Consider the following 18,622-nt stretch of genomic DNA (forward strand, 5'->3'; position numbering starts at 1 on the left):
CTCCGTGATCTGTGACTGTGGATGTCATTTGCTGTCTTGCTGTGGGGGCCTCTTTGAGGTCCATGTGTGGGTACATATGGAACCGCCTGGACCATATGTCTCCTCCTCCCCTTCCCACTCCTATTCCTTCCACCATGGAGGGCTTGGTCGGGGTACACACGGGTCCAGGTTCTGGCTCTCTTTCCTCTGAGACATTGTGCAAGTCTCCAGCTTCTCTAAGCGTCTGTAACATGGGGCTGAAGATCACGTCTGCCCAGCTGCAGGATGAGACAGACCCTCAGAAACCGAGGGAGCAGGTGGGAGGGACTCGGGCTCCCGCTCCCCAGTCGCTGTGGGGTGAGGGGCCTGCTCAGTTCTGGGTGTCTGTGCCCAGAATTCACGGGGAAGAGCCAGCCCCTCATGCGGGTGCCTGTGAGAGAGCAACAGGGTGGTCACTCCAGCGGAGGAATTTAGCTGAGAAACAGGAGCATTCCCAGGGTGAGGGGCTCTAGAAAAGCTGGGGCTAAGGGCCCTGACTAGGACGTTACGGGAAGGGGGTCTTGAATTCTGATCTCGTTTCTGCCTAAGACCTATCGCCTTTCTGAACCTCAGTTTCCCCTTTGGCTGCATGGGGAAGGGGTGCCCGCATGCCCCCGCCCGCATTCAGTTCGAAGGACCAGCCAGTAGGCCCTGCGCCGCCCAGGGACCGCCCGGCCTTTGCGTCCCACCCAGCGCACGCCCCTTCCGCCGCGCGCGGCCTCGGGAGTGCTCGGCAGGCAGCCCGGGTGGGAGCGCCCACGTCTCCCGCGGACACGGACGGACCGGCGGCCGCGCAGGCCCGCGCCCCGCTCCAGCCCCGCCTGCCGCGCCTCCCCGGGCGCCCGCATTAAAGCGCATATGCAAGCCATGAATTATCAACTGAAAGGAGTCAATTACCGGCTCTAAAAACGAGTGTCTGCGCCCGCAGCGCCCCGGGCCATCCGCCTATTTACGGAGCGATCTACCCCGCCCGGCTGGGGAGGGGGCCTCGGGAGGGAGAGAGACGGAGAAACGGAGCCCGAGACCGGGAGAGAGCCGGAGAGGCAGGGACTGGAGAGTCTGGGACACGAAGGAAAGGCGGGGAGAGACCGAGATTCAGCGAGACGCGCGGAGGGCCGGACGGGTGCCAAGGCGGCTCAGTCCGTCTTCTCCCCCGAGCAGGCGGGAAGAGGTGGGGTCTCAGGACCTTCAAGGCCCTGTTCCCCTTCCCTTGGCATTTGTGTAAGGACGCAGGCCCTCCGCACTGCTGACTGTGGCACTGGGCAGGGAGGCCCCTAGACTGGGGGTTCGGGGTTAGATCTGGGGCTCAGGCAGCGCTGGGCTGGGCGTAGTTTGCAAAGGGACCTGCCATCCTGGCAGGAAACTGGGGAGGAGGCCTCGGCTTTGTCCAGGGTGGAGGTAAGAACGATGGTTGGACAGCATGACCACGAGTAAAGGGAGGAGGGCTTGAGGATAGGGACAAAATGATGTGGAGCTTATGTAGGGCATGATGCGCAGCCTTTCAGCATTGAGAGAGAAACCGGGAGACCAGCCGGCCCCAGTGGGCCCAGGAAGTCCTGCTTCCTCCCCACCCGCTCAAGCTGTTCCCTCCTCTGAAAATGCTTTTCCTGCCTTCCCTCTACCCATTCTGTGATTCCAGGCCTGCCCAGTCTCTGTGCTGCCTTAGCCTCAACACAATGCCCTCATTATTATTATTAGTGACAGGGCCTCACTCTGTCACCCAGGCCAGAGTGCAGTAGTACAATCATAGCTCACTGCTGCCTCAACCTCCTGGGCTAAAGTGATCCTCCCACCTCTGTCTCCCAAGTAGCTGGGACTATAGGCACATGCCACCATGCCTTGCTAATTTTTTAAATTTTTTGTAGACATAGGTCTTGCTGTGTTGTCCAGCCTGGTCTGGAACTCCTGGCCTCAAGCGATCCTCCCACCTCAACCTCCCAGTGTTGGGATTACAGGCATGAGTCCCAAGATACCTGGCAACACACCCCATTCAATTCCATGACCCAGACCTGACTTCACCATAGGGCCAGACCTTGTCCATGTTGCTCAGTATTGTGCCCTTGGAAGAAGGTCCTTGAATGTTTCCTGAAAAAATGAATGAAGGAGTAAGCTGAGCTAGAGGACACATTGGCCTGGACAGAGACTGTGACAAAGACGACAGGGCCGGTGAGCCCAGATATGGGCCTCCCATACAGATCAGATGGAAGGCTTTAGGCAACCACAGTACTGGGGTGAGGTCACAGAAGCTGAGGCCAGCCCTTGCTTGGAGAGAGGGGGACAGGAAGTAGCAAGGGCAGGGAGAGAAGGGGTAGATGGAGAGCTGTCATCAGCACCAGCAAGTCACTGCCAGAGCCCCGGGGCTTTGACTTGAATGCTTCAGGGCCCCTGAAATCCTAGATCTCTTCTGGGGGAAGAGGTTCAGGGAACCCCCAGTGACTTTGAGGAGGGAATGGGGCCTACACTGGGGCTGTGAGAAGATTCTAGTCTTGAGAATCAAACAGAGCCTTTCTCTTCTAGCTGTGGGATCCCTGGGAAGCCTCAACTTCTGAGCCTCAGGTTCCTCATCTATGAAATGGTGATGGCCAGGGGAGGTGCCTCATGTCTGTAATCCTGGCACTTTTGAGCTCAGGAGCAACAGACTTTGTCTCTATGAAAAAATTAAAAACTAGCTGGGCGTGGTGGTTCATGCCTGTGGTCCCAGCTACTCAGGAGGCTGAGGTGCCATTTTTGAGGCTACAAAATACCAAGCACTATGATAATGGATTCTCTCTCTACTGTTCACAACAGCTTTCTAAGGTTGCTAAGTCATTTTGCAAACAAGGAAATTCTAAGACAGGCAGGGATTGGGAAATGGCAGATAAAGTTTTGAAGCCAGTTCTGACTCCAGAGTCTCTTTAACCTGTGCACCATGAAGCCTCCTAGACCTGGTCCATATACCCCCTGCCCTGTTCCCTCAGCCCTTCCAGCCTGGCCGAGTCCAGACTGGGGGAAGTGGGGGCTGCACAGCAGGCAGGGCAGCTCAGGTCCAGCAGAGGTGGCCCCTGGGGTCTTGTTCCTGCCATGGCGTGGGCTGGGCATCTGTCCAGCTTGATGAGTCTCCAGCCCCGCCATGCCATTAGCGGGCAGCCAGAGGGGGTGTCTGCAATCGCCAACACTGGGGTTCCCACTGCTGCTTGCCTATTAGTGGCTGGTGGCTTCATGGTGATTTACTGGGGCTTCTTCATTTCCCCTTGGTCCGCTATAAACATATTTATACCACCGGAGTGACTGATAAATTTCCCTTATGAATCCTGTTATCTCCCCTATTAACCATCCGTCACCTTTTATGTGGCCACAGTGGGCCAGGCCAGGGCACCAGGGCTGGGTGGGAGGCCTGCAGCCCACAGCCCCGGAGCCGGTGAACTCTTCACCTCCCCCACTGCTCCCCAGACAGGGCAGCTGCTGCCTCCTCGGAGCTGCCTCTAGGATGAGGATATGGTCCTGGGAACAGACTGGACTTACGCGGGGCCTTTGAAATGTGGCTTCCTCCAGGGTCTCAGTATGGGAAGTCCCTCTCAGGGTTAACCTGAGTCTCTCCCACTGTAGCTCAGCCTTCATCTCTTCTAAGTGATCAGGAGCCTCCTGAAGCTGCTACTGCTGCTGCTCTTCCTTCTCTCCCCACCTTCAGCTCTCATCCTTATCCTCTAAGTGCAGCAGAAAACTAAGACGCAGTTAGATGTAGCATGGGGTTGGGGGGGAGATGGCAGCTGGCATTTGCTGAGCATCTCCTCTGTGCCAGTCACTTTGCATCAGGACTTCACATGATCTTCACACAGTCCTAGACCCAGGCATGTATGGCTCCATTTGCCAGACGAGGATGAGGAAACAAGGCTCAGAGATGTTAAATGAAGAGCCCAAGCTCACCCAGCCAAAGGGCAGAGCTGTGATTTGGGGCTTTTCTGGCCCCAAAGCTGGTGCTTTCAACCACTGCACTATACAGCCTCTTTGAATGCTCTTGGCTGGGAGAGGTTAATCAAAGAATGTTTTCCAGAGTGCTATGGAGCAGGAGAGGGAGGTAAAGAGAGGGGAGGAGAGGGGGGCCCCTGTGGAAGGCTGGTCGGGAGAAGGGGGCAGGGATGTGGAGTAGGGAGTAACCTCTTTTGCTTTCCAGTCAGGGAAACTTGGACACCTGTTCAGTCAGGGCCCATATTGCTGGGGGTAGGGGGTAAGGTCTCTAAGAGCCGGAAGCTACCTGTCTTTCCGGAGCCTGGGCTAGAGGACTAGGGCCTGGCTCAGACCTCCTCAGCTGTATGCCTGGGACAGAGCACCCCTCATATTTAGGACTCAACCTTCTCCTGCACCTGAGCATGGAGGATTCTACCTTTTGACTACTTGATATACCAGCTTCCTTGGGAGATGGCTGAGTGTGTATATACATTGGGATGCCTGGGAGTCTTGTTTCCGCCAACATCACCCACAAAATCAGCCATAACTACTGACAACTCCCCTGGAGTTAAGATGGCCTCCATGTTCCAATGAAGAATTCTGAGACTTGAGGAGACTGAGGTCTACCCTCTGAGTCCTGGCATTGCTTCTCCAGCTCCAGGGTGATGGGCATAGAAAGGCATTGTTATTCCCATTTTACAGATGAGGCAACGGAGGCCCAGAAAGGGAGGGGATCTTAACAAAGAATGGAGTCCCAGGGCAAGGGATGGTGACTGGGCTGGAGTGGGGACTCAGCAGCATGAGAACCAAGAGGAAGCAAAGTGGGGCTGAGGGGTGGAGTATCGTCTGTGGGCCTGGGTGGCCATGGGTGGAGGTGAGGGGCTCAGCTCTCTGGAGGATGTCTAATTATTCATGTCCTCAGTAACAGAGTCCCAGGTGGTCTGAGGGTGGCTATGGAAGAGAGGATTATGGGCTTAGCACCCCAAGGAAACATTCTCTTCTGACTACCAGAGGATATGGAGAGGTCATTCTGGCCATTCCCCTGCCTCCCATGGTCCAGAGGGAAGAGCTGTTGGAGGGGCAGATGGCTACAAGATCTAGCTCCTTTACCTCCTGGCTCCCCATAGCCCAGCACCTGTGGGACACGGAGCCTAAGCTGGGAGGAAGTTCTAGGTTCAGGGCCCATGTGGTCACTGACCTGCTGTGCAACCTGGAGCATGCCTGGCCTCCTCTGGGCCTCCTCCTTTAGAAAATCTCCAGCTCAGACTGCAGCTTCCATGCTACCATATGCCACGGGGACATCCTCCCTCAGAGCAGAGCTCCTGAGAGCGGGGCCAGGGCAGGGACAAGGCAGACACCCTGGGTGTCTCTCCACAGTGGTTCTCAGCCTCGGTCTGTGTCCTGGGCTCACCTGCTCCTCTCCCTCCCCTCCTTCCACCTGCCATCCCTGTCCTACCATCTGTCTGTCTGTCTGTCTGCCTTCGTCTCTGGTCTGGCTGCTTCCTCCCACTCCCCTATGTCCTCTCCTCTCCACAAGGTTGGTCTCCCTTGGAGGGAGGGGTAGGGCCGTGACTGCGGTGAGAGCACACGCGAGCTCCCTCCCTCTCCCTTCCCACCCCTCCTGCCCTCTCCTCCTCCCATACTCACATACACGCTCTCTCTCAGTCATTTTCAATGTCATAAATTTCCACGTCTCTCTCCTCCACTCGGCTATTACCTGCGCCTCCGTCACTGGGCCGCGCTCTCGCTCCCAGATGGGCTAGGCCATCTCCGCTCTGCAAATGACTCAGGGAGAGAGAGGCAGGGAAGGAGGGAGAGAAAGGAGCAGAGACGAAGAGAGATTGAGAGAGATTGAGAGAGAAAGCAAGCGAGCAGAAAGAGACAGAAGCAGAGAGGGAGAGAGGCAGCCCGGAAAGCAGAGAGGGAGAGAGGCAGCCCCTCATCCTCCTCCAAACACAGAGGTCACTGCCAACAGGGAACCTGCCTGCCCCGGGCTGCAGGCAACAGGGTGGGATTGGGGGCTGGTGCTGAGCCTGGGGTGGAGTCAGGTCGCCCAGCTCTGCCTGCACCCATTATGGGACTCTGTCCTTCCCCTCCACTCACATTTCCTGTGCACCACCCTTGTGCCAGCCCTGTGCTAGTATTTTCTCGTTTCAGGAGGCTGGCCCTCTGCTCTGCAGTGCAATAGGCCCTCTGCTGTGCAGTGCAATAGGACCCTGTGGGGACACTGCTGTGCAGTGCAATAGGACCCCAAGGGGACACTGCTGTGCAGTGCAATAGGACCCCGTGGGGACACTGCTGTGCAGTGCAATAGGACCCCGTGGGGACACTGTCAGGTGTGTTCAGGGTTCCTACAGCTGGGGGTGGGGCTGCCCTGGGAGCTGTGCCTCTTTCTCCAGAAAAGGACTCTGGGCACAAGGGACTCTCTGCTCAGACCAGGGCTTCTCACCACCAGTTTGAAGCTCCCTTCTTCTCTCCTATCTTCATAGGAACTCCTAGCTTTTGCAGGACTGGTTCTTTGGATGACAGCAGAGCAGAGCTGGGAAGATCCAGGTGGTCTGGGGAGAGAGCATTTCCAGGTAACCCCATGGGAAAGAGAGTGGAGCTGAGGAAGGGTCACTCTCCCAGGCAGGATTAAAGTAGCAGGACTGGGAGAAAGTGGACAGGGAACCCCAGGCCTCTGAGATGCGTCTGGGAAGCACCAGCTGGTGGTATTAGTGATGGCTGTGATGTATGCACACTGCTGCTATTGCTGGGAGGGTATGGACCCTGGGCCTGGTGTGGATACCAGAACTTCCAGAAAGGTTTACCAGCTTCTGCTATCAATACCTCCAAGTGTTCCTCCACCCAACAGAGTGATCTTCCTGAGGCAGGAAGGTCGGCTTGAGCCCAGGAGTTCCAGGCTGCAGTGAACTATGATCGCACCTGTGAATAAGCTACTGCACTCCAGCCTGGGTGACAGAGCAAGACCCCATCTCTAAATAAATAAATGAAAATAAAACAATGCAAATATGATCATGACACTCTCCTGCTTAACCCCTCTAGTGGCTCTACCTCCCATGTTGAACAAAACCGAAGCCCCTGCTGGCCCCAGCCTCTCTTCCTGTCTCTCCGGGGACCTCTGTGTCCTGACAAGACCAAGAATACATCCAGTGTCTCTGCTCTTTCTGTTCCCTTTTTTCCACAGAGCTGGCTCCTCATTCCTCAGCTCAAATGTCACTGCACAGAGGAGCCAACCCTGATCAAATGCCAGGTCACCCCATGAATCTCTATCATAGTCTTCTGAACACCTGTTTTGTGGCCCTTTTTGCACACTGTCATTGTGTTTCCTCATCTGTGTACTTGCTCAGTGTCACACTCCTCTGATGGGCTGTACCTCCATGAGGTCAGGAGCTGTGTTTTTTCTGCTCACCAGAGATGGCACCTGCCATGTTATGAGCCTTCAAAGAGTGTTTGTTGACTGAATGAACGATGTTGATGTAGGTGCATCCTCTGACCTTGGTTTGGATGGGGACTGATGTTGGGATGGATGTTGAGGTTGGACTGATGGTCTCAGGGTTGCTGTCCATCTGGGAAATTTGATAAAATTCCAGTGTGATAGGATCTATTCCAACAGGGAAAGGCATCTTGCCCTGATATTGGGAATTTAGCCTATGACCAGGGTCAGGCCTCATAAAAGAGAGTTTTTCTTAACTAACAGCCACACTCTGGAGTCTCTTCATCTGTGGGTAAACATACAGACACACACTCACACACACAGACACACATGTGTGCTCACCACAGGCATCACCATGCACAGAGTGGCCTCAGGCAAGCCACACTCACACACATACAGTCCTCAGAGATGCTGTACACACACCTGGGCACACAAAGTGACAAACCCAGTTATGTACATTCCTGCACATGCCAGACACAACCCCACAGGTGTATTTGTGAGCAGGTGTAAACATACATGTACACATACCTGCAAGTATGTACGTATGTGTGCAGACACAGTCAAGAACCCAACATAAACACTTAGAATGACATCAATGGAGAAGACACCTGTTCGCCTGCTTTTTTTGCTGGGGCGTCCACACCATGGAGTAACAGACTGGGCTTGGACCTCCCCTCTGGCAGTAGGGTGCGATACACTGAGGGGTCCATGTTCTCCAGCCTCACCTCTACAGCCACCAACCCCCACCCCTGACCCCCCTCCCCTACCCCTGCCCTCATGGTCTTGTGAGACACTCAAGCTTCTGCAGACTCACTCTGTGGCCAGAGGCAGGGCTCGGCTGGAACTGGGGTCAGGGCTTGGTCTGTGGACAAGGCCAAGGTTCACTGGGTGGCTGGGGTCAGGCTCATCTGGGACCAAGGTCAAAGGTGAGTTGGGGCTGAGATTTTCTTGCTTTCTGTGTCTCTGCTCACAGGCGTACCCACCCCAATGTGTGCCACCCTGAGGAGCCCCTGGAAGGACCAAGACTCAGGGTCCTCACCGTGGGCCTCTGCAGCTCGTGGAAGGTAAAGGGGGGCAGGTGGGGGCCAGGCCTGGGCAGAGAGCTGTGAGGTACGTTTCCATCTCTGCGGGTCGGGCGGGCGAAGCCATTTCCAATCTGCTCTCTATCATTTTCAATATCATTAATCCCAGACACTCTATTTTCCATGCCTGCGCAGCCAGGCCCCCGAGTGTGCGCCGTGTAAAGTGACACATATTCATCACCGGCTCGTGGCGCCGGCGCCGACGCTGATACAATATTAGTGTTGCCCCCCCTTTCAGAGCCCACTCCGCCCGGCTCCCCGATGGCACGAATCCATCACCTGGAGCCCGTGTCACTTTCCCCAGCAGCCACATTTGTTTGGGCACTTAGGAGGTAATTGTGGCACATTAGCCGGGGCGGGGAAGGGCACTGGGCCCCCGGGAGGAGGGGGAGGCCAAGGCATCTTCTTCTATAGCCACAACCCATCCTGGCCTGGTCCAGCCCCTGGGTTCTGGATTCTTGCTCATTCTTGAGGGAGAGGATCTTGGGAAGGAACCCATGTGGAAGAGGTCAACTCGGGCCTCATCAGGAAGTCTCAGGTGGTTCCCCAGCTCTCCTGTGAGCCCCAACATTGGGAGTTGCTCCACAAAGGCGCTGGCTTGGAGGTGATGGATTCAAAACCTTTTCTTGCCAACCAGTCCCCATCCCAGCACTGAAACTCAGGATGTGGCAATACCAGCTCTGCTGGCTCCATTCCAAGTTCCATATGGGAGCGGGGAGTAGAGGGAAGCAGGAGGGAAGACACCCCAGCCCTTGGGAGCCCAACTCTGAGGGAAAATCTGGCCCTGCCCTAGAAGCCTGGGCTGAGACAGGAGGCCCCTCCTCTGAGAGGGGGTGACATGGCCCACCCCTCAGGAATCCTATCTGCATTCAGGTGGAGGGGACATCACCCAACCTGACTAATTGAGGTGGCCCAGGTCAGGATGCTTTTGGGAAGGCTCCCTGGAGGTGGTGAGCTAGACACAGGGACAACCTCTGGATACACAGAGGCCCAGAGTGGCTGCAGAGTAGAGAGGAGCAGCAGCCGGGGTCATTGATCTGAGCAGAGGCCAGACTGTGCAGGGGCATGGGTTCTCCCTCCCTAGTCCGCAAGGCTAACACCCATTAACCTCGTCAGCAGACAAATTGCCCGTCTTGTCAAATTCCCATTTAAAATGCAAACTCGATTTGACAGAGTAAACGGAGCGGAGGTGGGAGCGGATAATCCAGTGGAGGCTCATTAGCGAGGCCCAATGAGAGGGCTCTGCTGGGATGGCCTAACGGACCTGTCATGATGAACCTCTCAGCCTCTTAGCATCCTACCACCCGCTCAATACCCTGACTCATCTGCCCTACTGCCCAACCCCTCACGGAGTCTGGGTACCCCAGCTGCCTACCACCACCTCTGGGAAGGTGCATCTGAGGGCTTTGGAAGCAGACAGAGCTGGGAACCAGGCCCTGCTTCTCTGCCTGTCTACTCAGTGGCCTTGGGCAGTGACAACAGCAACCATTCCCCCAGAGATCCCACTGGATCACAGTGTTTCTATTCTCCTACAAGGCCCACGCTGTAGGGGTCCTGTGAGTTGGCATGATTAACTCACGAATGAGAAACTTGGGGCTCAGGGAGGTTGCCCGGCTGGAAAGAGGCAGGCGGAGTGTGGACTTGAACCCCAATCCATCAGACTCCAACAGTCACACTTGTAACCATTATACTACTCTGCCTTCCTGGATTGTAAATGATTGTCCTTCCTTTCTGCCTCCCTGGTTTCAGTGTTGTCACCAGCTGTGTGGGTCTAGAAAAAGTGACTTCCCTTTGAACTTTGTTTATTTCATCTGTAAAAAATGGGTGAACAACAGTTGCCCAGGGCAAGGGTTAGGGTAAGGAGAATTTTAGTAAGTATTTGGCTTAATGAATACTTATAACCACCCCTGCAATATCTGCAGACAACTTAGCCTGGGGGGTGGGGGTAGGAAGGGATGGGTCTGAAGGGGAGAGAAAGATGCCAGATTTTCCCAGGAAGCAGCTCATGAACAGACCACAGGCCCTTCCTGGTGCTTGGGACCTGGACACCTTTAGACTGGCACCCTCCCCTGCCTTCTCAGCTCCATGCCTGGACACCTCTAATAGGAAAGAAGCTCATGGCCACTCTCAGGGCCTGGAGTGGGGCTGATGGGTCTCCCAACTCTGCGAAGGGGTGTCTTGGGCAGGTGAGGGTCCCCCCTCCCAGGCCACTCCTTCCCATCCCGTACTGCAGCCAGGCTCTTGCTGCCTGTTCTTAGCAGTTGGAATAATAGATGATTATGAGGCTCTGGAGGGCAGCTGCCGAGAGGTAACGGGCTGTTGCCCTACTTTACCTTTCCCTGGGTGCCCCCGGCTCTGCTCCCTCACAGGTGCATGTGGATGCCCCCACCCCCCAGGCTCAGGCTGCACCTGTCCCTGCTGCCACACAGGGTGTTGTGCTGCTTGGCTGCCTGGGAGCCCGTGCTGGGTGTTCTCTCTGGGTCCTATTGCCTGTTGCTGACATCACAGCAAGAGCCTCACCCCAGCCCCTGCCTGCCTCAGAGGATGGCTTGCCAGACAGCTGGAGGGAGGTGGAGAGTGCCACCCACTCCTTTGCCCTTCCTCCTTTGCAGCCCACCCCAGCCAGGCTTCACAGGAACCAAACCAACTGCTCTGAATCCCACTATGATTCCTCAGCATCCCCAGGGGAGAGCCAAATCCCTCAGCTGGCATTCAAGGCCCTACACAATCTGGCCTCAGTTTGCCTTCTGGTTTCTCTCCTGGCACAGTCTCCTGAGCTCCACTCTGTCTGCCTTTGCCAAGCTGTGGGTTACCCTTATATCCTTGCCTAGCACCCCCTCTAGATTCAGCATCGGCCTGAGAGGTGGGGAGCCTCTTCTTCTTCAGCCCCCTCTGCCCCGTCCTCACCTGGTCCTAGCAGGGAGCTGGTAGGGATCACTCTGAGACCCTGGTCCCTGGCTGGGGTTGGGGGTGAGCCACAGAGGAGGAAAGGCTGAAGGGTGGGTGGTGCTCTCAGCCTCCCTCCAGTTGTCTGGCAAGCCATCCTCTGAAGCTGGCCTAATTCCCTTCAGAGCCCGGCTCCCATCTTCAGGGTGGGGCTTAGGGAGCTGGGAGCCCAACGCTAATGCCTAAGAAAGTCGTGGGTGGATTAGAAATCGAGGGGGATTAGGGCCAGAGCTGGTGGCTGATGCAGGAGCGGAGCCCCTCCTTCTGAGGAAGAGGAGGCTAATCCTGCTTATCGACTGAGGAGCTGTCATGCTGAGGGGGGCTTCTTCCCATCCACTTGGGCTGCCCAGGCCCAACAGGAGCAGCATGAACACCCATCCACTCCCTCTGTCCTCCAAACTTTTTGTCTCGTGTCCCTCCAAACCATCCTGCTCTGCCTTGTCCTCCACAGAGCCCCAGCCCTCCACATAACCTCAAAACTTCTCAGCCTGCTGTGCCCGCCAAAACTGCCCCATCTAGCCATGTCCACCAACCTTCATTACCACCTACGTCTCCATGAACCGAGCCATCGCTAGGGCCCATTCATCCCTCTGCCCAGAAAGTCTGCAGTGGATGCTGTGGTGCTGCCCAGATTGCCCTTGAGGGCCGAGACATTCCTGCAGTGCTGGGAGTGTTGGCCGCTGTGGCCTCACGGTTGAGTTCCTTCCTGGGGAAGTGTCCTCAGCTGCCTCTCCCAAGGTTATGTCCCCTTGTTGGGGGCAGTCCACAGGTGACTGGTCAATGCGGGAATCTGGCCTCCCCACTTCAATCTGGGACATCTCTGAAAGGCCATCCCAGCAGCAGAATGGGATGTGAGACTGGCCGAGGCCACTGTTGCAAGGGCAGCCCAGTTCAACCTCTCCCTCTGGCCAGTGCAGGGTCCCTACTGCCTCACCAGGCCATTGTTCCCCAGAGCATTCCAAAGACCCCACTGCACACTCCCTTCCTGATCTCTGCAAGAAATCTCACCTTTCACTTTCCTAAGTCCCAGGTTCGAGGATGGAAGATTAGATTGATCAAGGAAGGGCCTGGATTAGGAGCTCCCGACCTGGATGTCAAGTGAGGACCAGCAGTCCCTTCCCTGGGGATTAATCCTCTTCGGGCTCCTTTAGTTTTAGTGGTGTAGGTAGCAGCCCCATGGGCTGAGAAGGGAGAGAGGTCCTGCCCTGGAGAGCCTGTCTGCGATCCTGGCCTCAAGCGGGAGGCAGATTCTGTCTGGGGAGCTGACTAAGGAATGAGAGCTTCATCTGAGAGTGGAAACAAATCGTGCCTCCCTCCAACTCCCCATAAGTCTGGCCTGAGAGGAGAGGCTGACTTGGGAACCTGCTCTGAGCAGGGAGGAAGGACTCTATACTGAGAGCTGAGTCTGAGGGTGCAGGCTGGCCTCTAGACCAAGAGAAGAGGCCAGTGCCAACCCAAACTGCCTGCTCTACTGGGTCCCTGGCCCCACCATCAGCTGGGTCTTCGCTTGCCAGCCTTGGCTGGCTCTCCAAGCAGGCAGCCAGTGTGATGCCTGCATGTGGGGCAATGGGTCTATGTGTTAATAATGGGAGGGCATTGAGGAATAACAGGAGAGGGCGTTGGAGAATAGCTGGCTCCTTGGCGCCGTCAGGCTTGAAGCTCTGTGGGGATGGAGACCTTCCTGCATGCAGGGCCTCTGAAAAATGCTGGTCCCAGGGTAACTTGAGAGCAGGGGCAGGGAAGGGGATGGATTGACCTTTGAGAGTCAGTTTGGGATGTGGGGTCAGTGGAGGGGGACCACTCCCACTCTGTTCCCTACCTTTGATGGACAAATGCTAATGACATTACCAGCGATTGACTAGAAACGAATAAATAATTCAGTCTGGCCTGAAAATGGGAGAAAAGTACTTAAATGCTATTGACAAGCCAGTCCCTGGTCTCATTACCCATGCAGACTCAGGCCTCCACATCGACCATGTCCCCCGATTCTTCCAAACCCCACTGTGGGCAGCCTCAGGCTTCCCTCCCACCAACCTGGCCCAAGTAGCCTGTGCGGAGGGTTACCTGAGGAGACCAGGTGGAGGGCTGAGGCTTGTGGCTCAGACCACAGGGGCCCCACTGCCCAAATGACAGCTGTCCCCCAGGTTCTTCCCCTTTTCCCAGATACTGGCAGCAGCGTCTCTTCACAGGCAGGGCGGTCCTGGGAAGTCCCTCTGTAGCCCCGCTCCAGGTGCACATGCACAGGGGCACAGGCGGGCACTCACAGGGACACACAGAGCCCGCCCCGCAGCTGCGGCATCCTCTTCCAGGACACAAGAAGAGCAGTGACCCCAGGGCGGCTGTCAGTCACTGTGCTCTCTGGGAATACAAACTCATTAAACGTTTCCCTGCCTGTCCCAGGGGCCCTAGTCCCCGAGTCAAGCCTGAGGAGAAGGAGGAGGAGGAGGAGGAAACAAATGTGCAGCTGATCCTTTAAAAGCACATCCTGTATTTCTGACCCTGGAGAAGGGACGAGGGGATTACTGAGGGTGAGGATTACCCCTGGAAGACCCTCTCTGTGGGTTCCTAGGGAGCTAGCATTTCTAGCCCCTATAACACACCCACAACTCTTCCAAACAACTCTACTAAACAAACCCTTCCATTTTCTTTAAGAGTCTCCCTCTCTCTCTTCCTTAGCTGCCTGGGCTTGACACCCCTTCAGGGTGCCTCCACTGGTGTTGACAATCGGAAGCCAACAACACCTGCTGGTCAGAGATGGGGTAGCCTCAGAGACCCTTTAGCCCAAGAGATGGGTCACAAACAAGGACTCAGCGGAGGGGAATTTGAGAGAGCAGGCTGTGGCTTTGGACCTGGGCACTGCATGATGCTCCAGTGGATATGAAGGGGTCCACTCCAGCCCAGCCCAGGAAATCATTCTAAAAGGGACCCTTTCTCTTTGCAAACCAAATAACCCTCTCTCTGGGTGTGGGCAGAGGCCCTGGCAGCCCCCCAGTGCCTATCACTGGTAGACCTATCTCCTCCCTCCCTTTGGAGACCAGACCCTTCATCTTGTAGTCTGTAGGGTTTGGGCTGGGGTTGCCAGTCCCTGCCTCCCTCCTGGTCTCCTCCCTACTGCCTGCCAGAACTAGGGCCTGGCCTTAGAATATACCTGGACCAGCCCCTCCCTTTCACTGCCCCTGCCCCACAGAAGTCCAGGGGCTCCTCAGCTCTCCATGCGCAGCACCCCCCACCTCCGGAGTGGGCTGAAAAACTCTGCTGTCCTGCTCATCATCCAGAAGGCCCTTGTTCTGCATTTCCTCCCACCGTTGTGTCCCACGGGGAGTCATTTATCCGATCGACTGGCTCTCCTCAGTGCAAACATTCACAGGAGCATTAACAAGCCTAAAACCCAATTAGCCTTCAATTACTCAGGCCTTAGTCAGATTTTCTGTGGTGGGGACAGGGGTGAGGAATGTATTTGGACACTGCCTGGGTGGTACTCCCGCCCTTTGGCCAATGCCCCCCCCCATGCACTAGCACTCCTATTGCAGCCAGCCTGCTCCCCTCTGCGCTCCCTCCTGCCCTATACCACCTTCTTTCCTTCTTATTCTTCTCTCCTGACCCCTTTCTTACACCTCTCTAAAAACAATCATTGTTTTAAAATGTACATACCCAATACATGAGGTTCGCAAAAACTCATAAAAACATAATGCAAAAGAAAAGAAAATGAAAAGCTAAATCCTGCTCTACCTCCCATCCTGTAAATCCTGCTGTCAGTAATTGGGGGTTCTCCTTCCTTCCCTATGTTGGATTCTATACATTTACAAACCCGCCCCCCAACATAGTTTTAACTGTTCTTTAAACATCTTCAAATTGGGATCACACTATATATGAATAGTCATATAACTGTTCATACCTACTGTTCTTTCTTTCTTTCTTTTCTTTTCTTTTTTTTTTTTTTTTTTGAGACAGAGTCTTGCTCCATCACCCAGGCTGGAGGTTCAGTCGTGTGATCTTGGCTCACTGCAGCCTTTGCCTCCGGGGTTCAAGCGATTCTCCTGCCTCAGCCTCCCCAGTAGCTGGAATCATAGGCATGCCCACCATGCCTGGCTAATTTTTGTATTTTTGGTAGAGACAGGGTTTCACCCTGTTGGCCAGGCTGGTCTCAAACTCCTGACCTCAAATGATCCGCCTGCCTCGGCCTCCCAAAGTGCTGGGATTACAGGCATGAGCCACCGTGCCCGGCCCATACTTATTCTTTTCACCAACCAATGACATCTTATTTAGTTCGTACTTCTCTTTTCCCTCATCTACTTTCCCTCTGTACCTCCCCTGCATCTTTCTATACCTCCTCCTTGTCCTTGGACACATAGTATTCCATGGTTTGGACGCCCTCTAATATATTTAATCAGCCCCTTCTTGGTGGACATTTAGTTGTTTCTAATGTTTGGCAATGACAAGCATCATTGCAGGAACCACCTCTGTACTCACATTATGTGCAGAAGTCAGAGTTTCTGTGGGACAGATTCCTAGAGTTGGAATTATTTGGCTACAGGGGATGCATATTTAAAATTTTCACAATTATTGCCAAATAATTAATCAATAATTGCCCTTTATCTCCAGAACCTCCAAGATTGTACCAATTTGTACTGCCAAGAGTCTCCATTTCACCCTACTTTCATCAGTATTGGGTATTATCTTTTTAAAAATAATTATTGGCCAGGTGCAGTTTCTCATATCTGCCATCCCAGCACTTTGGGAGGCCACAGTGGGTGGATCGCTTGAACCCAGGAGTTCAAGACGAGCCTGGGCAACATGGTGAAACCCCCGTTTCTACAAAAAATACAAAAATTAGTTGGGCATGATGGCTCAAGCCTGTAGTACCACCTACTTGGGAGGCTGAGGTGGGAGGCTGAGGCTGGGAGGCTGGGAGGATTGCTTCAGCCAAAGATTGGGGTTGCAGTGAGCCATGATTGTGTCACTGCACTCCAGCCTGGACAATGAAGTGAGATGCTATCTCAAAAAAAAAAAAAGATTACTATTTTTATTTTAATCTCATTTGATTTGTACTTCTTTTTCCTCATCTCCTGTCCCTCTTCACCTCTCCTTTACTTTTGTGCCTCACCCCTTCCTCAATTCCCTCCCTCCTACCTTGCTCCTGTCTCTCCTTCAGCCCCCTCTTTCCTCACCTCCTTTGTCCCTTCCACACGTTCTTCCCCATATCTTCTCATTCTTTCTTTCCCCTCCTCTTCTCCCTCCTTCCTTGGGTACTGCAGTCCCCCGGGGAGGGCAGCCAGAGAAGCTATTAGCTCTGCCCCCCTAATACTCTGAGTCCCACTCGCCTCTTAACACCTCCCTGAGCCTGGGCCTCTAAGCCCCATCTCACTCTCGTCTCCCTCTAATCACTAAGGCTTATTTCTGATTTTCTGAAGTGACAAGGAGCTGGGTTTGGGGGGAGGGAGGGCTGTCAGCCAGCATCTCCCAGGCTTGAGGGAGGGAAGGACGCAGGGAGGGAGGCCTGGCTGGTGGGATGGAGTGGTGGAGACTCTGGCTAGGCCCTCCTCACTCTGAACAGCGAGGCCAAGTTCTCCAGCCCCTTCTGCCTTGGCTGATAGTGCATATGCTTCCAACCTTACGGTGTTCTTTTAGGCTAGATTCTATTTTCTCTGGTTTCCTCTGTAAAAAGGAAAGCGACTTCCTCCCCTCCCTTCACTCAAGGGAGCCTCTGTGGACAGGGCCTGTAATGCCCTTCTCCCTCCCTTGCCACCACCCTGCTAGGAGAATCCTGCCCCCATCTCTCCCTGCCCCGCCCCTTTGATCCTGTAAATGGGAAAAGCCACCAGGCTGCAAAGCCTATGTCTTCTGCTTCCCACCTTATAGAAATCTGGGTCTCCCCTCCCCTATCCCAAATCCATCCCTCCAAAAGCTCAGTGAATTGGCATAAATTTAATTAAGGACAGCAGCAAATCTCTCGTCGTTTTAAAGACATTTAAGGTTTAAAATACATGCTGAGAGTAGAGGTCTCAAGAGAGGTGGGATGAGGGGGCCAGAACTAATTCCGGGGAGGTACAGTTGGGCCTCTGTTCTAGCCCTAGTGAGTGACCCTGCGTGCTCCCCTTGGTGTCTCTGAGTCTTGATTTCCTCATCAGCCCCCTAAAAGTTCTGCAAGGCCCAGCAGGACTACCTTGCTCTTGCCTGGAAGTGTTCTTGCTGTGCTAATTTAATTACATGGCCTAACTGGGCCCAGGCTGAGGAGGCAGTTAATGGCAGCTGCAGAGACAGTGAGTAATCAAGAATTAATTAAGCGTTTCTGGGGATTCCCAAGTCTGGGCTAGGGATTCCTAGGAGCCTGGCTATGGCTGGGCAGGGAGTGGGGCCCCTCTAGCTACCCCCTACCCTGTTCCTGGCTCCTCAGGAGTTGGGGAAACAGCAGGCCCTAGGTGCAGGAAGGTTCTGAGTAGAGGGCTGTCGATCCACTAAGACAACCTCTGATCAATGGGATATGGAACCACAGAGTGGGGGCCGGGCACAGTGGCTCCTGCCTGTAATCCTACCACTTTGGGGGGCTGAGGCAGGAGGATCGCTTGAGCTCAGTAGTTAAGACCAGCCTGAGCAACATGTTGAGGCCTCATTTCTACAAAAAATCAAAAGCAAAAAATTAGCTGGGCATGGTGGCAGCCGCCTGTAGTCCTAGATACTCAGGAGGCTGAGGTGGGAGGATTGCTTCAGCCTGGGAGGCTGAGGCTGCAGAGAGCCGTGATTACACCATTGCTGCACTCCAGCCTGGGTGACAGAATGAGATCCTGCCTAAAAATAAATAAATCAATAAATAAAATAAACCCTGACAAGGGCCAGCAGTGGGGTGGGCTGTGTGGAACTGAACAGGTGCCTGTGCCTGTGGGTCTGGGGCATTTTTGTGAAGGGCTTAGCCTGTGTCGAGGCTGGGATCAGTCCATACTGGGTGGGTGAAAAAAAAATGTGGCATTTCAGCCTCTGGGCTTTGGAGTCAGGCAGCCCTGAGTTTCAGTCTCTGCATTACTATTTGCTAATAGTGTGCCCTTGGCTGAGGGCTCCCCACAAAATGCTTTACCCTCTGCCCCAATGCTTGTCCTCCAGACATTCCCAGAGCAGGTTCCATCATGCCATGCAGATTTCAGCCAAAACACACCTCCTTAAGAAGCCATCTTTGACCACTGAGTCTCATTTACCTCCCCTTCCCCTACAGTCACTGCCACAT

At 54.6% G+C, this 18,622-nt stretch overlaps 1 protein-coding gene across 2 annotated transcripts in view; it reads left to right on the plus strand.

Annotated features, from left to right (window-relative positions):
- The window catches only part of LOC116473113 (fatty-acid amide hydrolase 1), a 123,203-nt gene that overhangs the window by 88,245 nt on the left and 16,336 nt on the right, over positions 1-18,622 (plus strand). For both annotated transcript variants that reach the window (XR_009214649.1, XR_009214654.1), the window contains 2 exons: positions 6,432-6,521; positions 8,352-8,442. The gene's annotated coding sequence lies outside the window, so the exon portion shown is untranslated. The remainder of the gene's footprint in view (positions 1-6,431; positions 6,522-8,351; positions 8,443-18,622) is intronic.

The sequence above is a fragment of the Hylobates moloch genome, unplaced genomic scaffold (genome assembly GCF_009828535.3).
Source record: "Hylobates moloch isolate HMO894 unplaced genomic scaffold, HMol_V3 SCAFFOLD_8, whole genome shotgun sequence".
NCBI classification, from domain to species: Eukaryota; Metazoa; Chordata; class Mammalia; order Primates; family Hylobatidae; genus Hylobates; species Hylobates moloch.